Consider the following 7,636-nt stretch of genomic DNA (forward strand, 5'->3'; position numbering starts at 1 on the left):
CCCACCCATCAGATGTGATGGGTGGGTGTTATCTATCATTCAGCACGGATATGGAATCGAATTCGACGTTGTGCCATCACCAAATCCTATCCGCTATACTCCGACTTCCTTGGTTCCTTGGTACTGTTAGACGAGATTCACCAACTCCTTGCTAAAGGAGCTATTCGTCGCCTGTCATTATCGGAGGGATTCCATGGGTTCTATTCCAGATACTTTATGGTCCCGAAACGAGATGGGGGTCTCAGACCAATACTGGACTTGAGAACTCTCAATAGATTCATAACACCAAAGAAGTTTCGGATGACCACACTTCAAAGTATTCTCCCGTTGCTGGGAAGAGGGGATTGGTTCGCTTCATTGGATCTGAAGGATGCCTATTTTCATATTTCAATACATCCAAGTTATAGGCGTTTCCTTCGTTTTGCAGTGGACTCTAAAATCTACGAATTCAATGTGCTACAGTTTGGATTAGCCACTGCACCATGGGTTTTTACGAAGTGTAGGGCTCCTGTCTGTGCACACCTTCGATTACGTGGAATTCGGATATACCCGTACCTTGATGATTGGTTGCTGGTCTCCGACACAGAAGCAGGACTTTCGTCTGCTGTTGAGTTTACATGTGCTCTATTGCACGATCTCGGACTCTGTATTAATCAACAGAAATCTTCTCTTCCCCCTACGCAGGTGATCAACTTTATCGGAGCCCGGCTGGATTCGACGTTGGCAAGAGCCTTCCTTCCTCAGGACAGACGGCATGCAATTGCTCAGTGCATCGCTTGGATTCGACAAGCAAGAACTGTCCCCGCCCAGTCTATTCAGAGCCTGTTAGGACACATGTCTGCTTCCATCGCTGTGGTTCCGCATGCCAAACTCAGGCTATGTCCCCTTCAACTGTTCTTCAACGGAATGTTTCGACCACAGACAGATCCACCTACCAAACGGATTCGACTCCTGGCTTCCATTCTTCAGTCCCTATTATGGTGGATAGACCCAGCCAATCTGACTGTAGGCGTTCCGTTTCGACTCTGGTACCCTACAGTAACCCTCGGCACCTATGCGTCCCTGCTGGGATGGGGAGCAATTTGCTCCGATCTACGTACCCAGGGGATATGGAGTCACCGGGACTGCAGGAACCATATCAATTTTCTGGAACTTCTTGCCGTTTTCAAAGCCCTGCAATCATTCGAGGATGTGCTTCTACACCAGGTCGTCCAGGTGACCTCAGACAACATGGTGACGGTCTTTTATTTGAACAAACAAGGGGGAACCCAATCCCGGAAACTAGACCGCCTGGCCATGCAGATTTGGGACTGGTGCATACCGAGAGGTATCACTCTTCTAGCAGTTCACCTTGTGGGCACAGAAAATACAGACGTGGATCTCTTGAGCAGACATATGTCGCAGTCACACGAATGGGAGCTAGATCATCGGGTTTGCGACATGCTATTTCACCAATGGGGCCAGCCAGACATCGACCTGTTTGCCACACAACAGAACAGGGCATGCACGGCCTATTGTTCCAGAGCGGGGATGGGTCAGGACTCTCTCGGGGATGCTTTCATGATCCCCTGGACAAATATGACTTTTTATGCTTTCCCTCCGATCCCACTCATCATGAGAGTGTTGGCAAAGATCATTCACGAAGGGGCCACAGGGCTACTGATCACCCCCTGGTGGCCACGCCAGCCATGGTTCTCAACTCTCCTTCACGTCTCCCAAGAAGAATTTCTCCAACTCCCTCTTCTTATCTCGTTACCCAGAGGGAGGGCACAATCCGCCACCCAGACTTGCTGTCGCTGAAACTGACTGCATGGAGGATATGATGACCAGTTGCGATACATCGGTATCGACACCACCAACCATCCCGGCCATTCCTGCTCAGCAGAGTCTACACCCAGACCTACAGTATATTCTCGAATCTGCGCTACAACCATCTACTAGGAAGTCGTACGCGGCAAAATGGCAGAGATTTTCTAACTTTGCCAATTTACACTCGTTTCTGGCCCCCCTCGGCTTCTGTTTCACAGATACTTCAGTTTCTCTTTGAATTGCATCAGTCTGGACTCAAACCTTCGTCCATAAAAGTTTATACAGCAGCGATTTCACATTACCGGGGAACTATACATGGTCTCTCCATTTTTGCTCAACCTCTGATTAAAAGATTTTTGAGAGGATTGAGTAATCTGCATCCAACTATAAGACCTCTAATGCCCACCTGGAGTCTTTCGGTGGTTTTACAAGCGCTGACTCGATCACCTTTCGAACCCATGGCGACGATCGATCTACGCCTTGCTTCATGGAAGACTGCCTTCCTTGTTGCAGTGACTTCAGCCCGTAGATCCTCTGAACTCTGCACCCTTCGGGTAGACCCCCCTTTTCTAAATTTTCATAAGGAAAAAGTGGTTCTTCGGCTGGATCCGTCTTTCCTTCCGAAAGTCACTACTTTGTTTCACATGCAACAGGAGATTGTTTTACCGGCATTCTTTCCAACCCCTTCGAATCCGATAAAGCGATCTCTACATATGCTGGACATTCGTCGTTGCTTAGTTTTTTATAGGTCCAGGACTGAGTCTGTTCGGCGTTCCAATAGACTTTTTGTGAAATATTCGGAACATGACCGAGGCTGTCCAGTCACTTCACAACGTCTTTCGAAATGGATAGTAAATACAATTGTCCTGTCTTATCAGTTAGCTAAGTTGGACTTGCCATCTACTCCAAGAGGTCATTCTACAAGAGCTGTTGCTGCTTCTTTGGCCTTTGCATCAGGGGTCCCAATAGAAGATGTGTGCAGGGCGGCCATTTGGGCTACCCCGTGTACCTTTGCCAGACATTATAGACTCAATGTCCGTGCCAGGCAGGATTGCTCTTTTGGCAGAGCTGTCCTTTCTTCTGTCCTTTGCTGATGACACCTCCCTCCTCCATTTGGGGTAAGCTTGTTATTCTACCCATATGTGTGATGCACAGAGGCCACGACGAAGAAGAGCAGGTTGCTTACCTGTAACTGATGTTCTTCGAGTGGCCATCTGTGCAGTCACACAACCCACCCTCCGACCCCGCTTGGTGTCATGGGTGGTCCGACTATTTCTTTCGATACTATGATCTCTTTGCTATGTGTCGTACCACTACTGAATTTGGCTATCTTGTCATACTGACAAACCTTATTATAAGAACAAACGTCAGTCTTTCAAAGACTGGAAAATGGCGGACACTCCGCTCCTTATATAATGCTAGGGGGGAGGGGGAGGGAAGTTCCCACCAAAAACCGTTAGCTGTTAATCTTCCGGCCAAAGGCACAGCGCAGGCACAGAACCCATATGTGTGACTGCACAGATGGCCACTCGAAGAACATCAGTTACAGGTAAGCAACCTGCTCTTCCCATTCCCATAATATTCTATGAATTAGTCAGGGTGATTGCAGTAAGGACCACATAATTCTATCCATTGTGCCTTCATGAGTCAAGGGCCTTGAACTTGGAGGCTTCTGAGTTTCTGTGCCTTGCTGTGCTGAAGCCAACAGGGCAAGAGGAATGGCAGTGGTGATCTCCACCTCCCTCTCTTCTCTCTAGGGTAGTTTTAATTAGACAGGCATGTGGGCACATCTAGCAAGGGTGCTTCAGAAGATGAGAGAAGAAGGCTGGTGGAGGCTCACAGTAACTCATATCCTGGCCTCCTTGGTTTTCTCCCTTCTGCAGTCACTAGAACCAGGCCTGGCATAAGCTCTCTGGGATATTGTGAGTTATCAGTCATGTTCCATGGTCTCACAGGAGCATCAAAGTCCCTTGGAAACAGAGAGCTGGCAGCTTTCTTGTCATGGCAAATACCATTGAGAGAAAGCAGCTGATGGGCTTTCTAGATCACCCACAGATGTGGCAGGATCTCCAAGCTGGGGGTGGGAGAGCTTCACAATTCACTGTAGTGAGCTGGCGCACTAAGCTGGCTCTTACCATAATGTTCCACTTCCCCCTTCTTCCAGTTATCATTATTTCTTTGATAGTTGTGAGGCAGCAGGGAAGTAATGCTGCTCCAACTCCTCCATCTGAAGTTAGAAAATTGTTTTTGACTTCAGAAGTTTTCCCAAACCACCGTAAGAACATAAGAAAAGGCATGCTGGATCAGACCAAAGGTCCATCTAGTCCAGTTCTCCATACACACAGTGACAAACCAGCTGCCTATAGGATCAGTTACTGCTAGTTCAGATCACTAACTGGTTAAAGAACAGAAGACAGACAGTGCAAATAAACGGCAACTTATCCCAATGGAGAGATGTAACCAGTGGAGTCCCACAGGATTCTGCATTGGGACCAGTGCTTTTCAATCTATTCATAAATGATCTGGGATTAGGAGTAAGTAGTGAAGTAGCCAAGTTTGCTCATGACACTGTCCTTTTTAGGGAGATTGTAAGCACATGCCAGATTTTTGCTGCATTCATTAAGCATTTAATAATGTTTTCAAGTACTTTACCCAGAACAGATGTTAAGATAGTTAAGCTAATTGGATCACCCCTGGATTCCTTTTTAAAAATTGGTGTTACATTGTCCACCCTCCAATCTTCTGGTACAAGAGATAATTTTAGGGACATGTTAAGTATTTTGATAAGAAGGTCAGCAATTCCATGTCTGAGTTCCTTGATAATTCTAAGATGGATACCATCTGGACTGGGTGATTTGCTGCTTTCAGTCAGTTTGCCAGTAAGGTTGAGAATTTCCTCTTTTGTCACTACTATCTGCTTTAATTCCTCAGACTCTGTTCCAGGATAAATAAGCTCAGGGACAGGTATCTGCTTTTCATCTTCTACTGTGAAGCCTAACAAAAAGCATCCATTCAGCTTTTCTGCAATCTCCCCATCTCCTTTGCTTAGTGCTCCTTTAATTCCATTATCATCCAATGGCTCAACTGCTTCCTTAGCCTCTTTCTTTTCATATATTTAAAGAATTCTTTAGTGTTAGACTTTATATTGTTAGCTCCTCAAAGTATTCCTTTGCTTCCATGATAGTTCACTTGCATCTTCCTTGCACCAGCTTGTGGTCCCATCTGTTCTTGTCATTTGGGCAAGACTCCCTTTTTTTTTTTTAAAGGAACATTATTTTCCCTAATAGCTTTCTTGACTCTATGTGCTAAACCTGCTGATGATTTCCTGGACTTTGCGCTGCCTTTCCCACCTGTGCTTTGCATATTATCTTTGCCTCTATTATAGTGTTTTTGAACAATCTCCACATGCTTTGAAGTGATTTAAACTTCTTGATTCCCCCTTTCTTTACCAGTTTCCTCATTTTTAGAAGTTTCCTCCTTTGAAGTCAGATGCAACTGTGCTTGATCTCTCTGGCAGTCTTCCACCTAATTCTCTGATACCAGCACGGCTACAGTTACCTAATGGCTCAACAACATTTACATCCTGTACTATGTCTTGGGTAACCCTGCCTAGGAATAAATTCAAAATTGCCTCTCCTTTGGTTGGTTCCATGATGAACTGCTCTAGGGCACAGCCATTTATGACATGGAGAAATGTAACCTTTCTGTCAGAACAGGTACATGCATTTATCCAGTCAATGTGTGAGTAGTTCAAGTTCTCCATTCTTACGGTACTGCCTTTGTTAGAGGCCTCCCTGATTTCATTTCCCAGGTCACCCTGAGCATTCTGGTCAGGGGATGATAGCACATTCCTATCACTTTTTGGAGTCAGGAATTTTATCCCATACCGCTTCTGTGGAGGAGTCTTCACACTTCAGCTTCCCAACTCTGCTGAACTCTATGCCCTCTTTAACATAGGGAGCAACACTTTCTCCAGTATGCCTTTCCCTAGTTTATATCCAGGGTTGACCATATCCCATTGCTTCTCTCCACTCAACCAGGCTTCTGTAATGCCCACTCTATCAAGCTTCGCCTTTTCACCAGCTACTCTCGCTCTCCCATCCTGGCCCTGGGAGTTTGTATGCAAGTGCTAGAGGCCTTAGACACACTGGCCTCCTCCAGCTGCATGCAACTATTGTTCTGGCACTTTGTCCTCTCCAACTAGTTCTTGTGGCTTACTGCAACCTTATTGCCTAATTCCTCCCCTCCTACACTTGGCCAATCTGATACTTCCTCCCCTTCCTCCCCTAGGGATGATTTAACCTGAACTGGATGCTTCTCAGCTCCCATCAGCTTTCTCCCCGGGGTGAGTTCAAAGCTGTTCTGCCGCCTCTTTAATGTTATGTACCAGCATTCTGGTTCCATTCTGGTTCAGGTGGAGCCCGTCTCTCCTGTACAGGCCTACTTTGTCCCAAAATATACCTCAGTGCCTAAAAAATGTGAATATTTCCTCTCTACACCACCATTTCATCTATGCAGCCGCACCTGTTTAGCTGCCCCTGAGCATAGAACCAGTAGCATTTTGGAAAAAGTCATCATGGAGGTCCTGGATTTCAACCTTCTACCTAGCAACCTAAATTTGGCTTCCAGGACCTCACAACTACATTCACCCTCCTCACTGGCACCAACATAGACCAAGACTTCACTGTGGGAGGATACACAGTTGTTTTTCAAGGACTGAGCCCCTCCTCAGGGATCATTTTTCTCTTCCTCAGAATAATGTCTTCCTTCCCTGAGACTCCGTTTCTCCATGACTACGTAAGTTCTCCATGACTGCTAGCTGGTCCCTGGCTAGTTGGTCCCACCATCCAGCCTGTCTACCTCTCTTTGCTTCTCCAGGTCAGCAACCTTGGCTTCAAGAGAACAAATACGTTCCCTGAAAGCCAGGAGCTCATTACACAGATCACACATCCATAACTTCTGCCCAGTAGGCAGAAAGGCATACTGGATAGCCTCCGTACACCTGCTGTCTTTCTACCTTCATAATTGGTTTAATTGATATATTTAGCTGAAAAGCCATGGGGATTTTGGATTTTATCAAGTTCCTTTGTTTATTTTACTGGAGAGAGCAGACGATTTACTTTTCTGCAGTTCCTTGTACCTTAACCTCCTGACTAACAAAGGGAGCAGAGTCCTCCTTGCCCAGTTGCTCAGCTCACTCATGGGGTGAGAGGCTTCTTTGTCACTGGGCTCCTTGTTCTCCAAATTAATTGTATTAACATGTATGGCGCCTTATAGAAGTATTTACCCAATTTGACCTTTTCCCAATTTGTTGTATTACAACCTGGAACAGAAATGAATGATTGGCATTGTTACCACTTGATGCACATGAGACAGTCTACAGGGGGAGGTATATTATAATAAAATATTTTATTATGACCCAAAAGTTAAGTAAAAAGAAAAAAAGATAAAGAAACTGGCACTAGGCTATATGATGTAATACTTGGTAGAAGCACCATTGGCAGCAATTACATATGCAAATGTTTTCTGCCAAGACTCTGTCAGCTTTTGTACATCTAAATCCTGCAAAGTTGGCCCATTCTACCCGGCAAAAGTGCTCCAGCTGCGTCAGGTTGAATGGGAAGCATTTCAAGTGCTGCCACAGACTCTCAATCTGATTCAGGTCTGGGCTGGGCATTCTAAGACATTCGGGTTCTCACTTTTAAACAACTCCAGTGTTACTTTGGCTTCCAGATCATTGTCCTGCTAGAAGATGAATCTTCTCCCCAGTCCCAGGTTCCTTGCAGACTGAAAAAGTTTCCTCTAAATTTGCCATGTATTTGGCTCC

The sequence above is a fragment of the Varanus komodoensis genome, unplaced genomic scaffold, assembly GCF_004798865.1.
Source record: "Varanus komodoensis strain SLA01 unplaced genomic scaffold, ASM479886v1 scaffold3, whole genome shotgun sequence".
Classification (NCBI taxonomy): domain Eukaryota; kingdom Metazoa; phylum Chordata; class Lepidosauria; order Squamata; family Varanidae; genus Varanus; species Varanus komodoensis.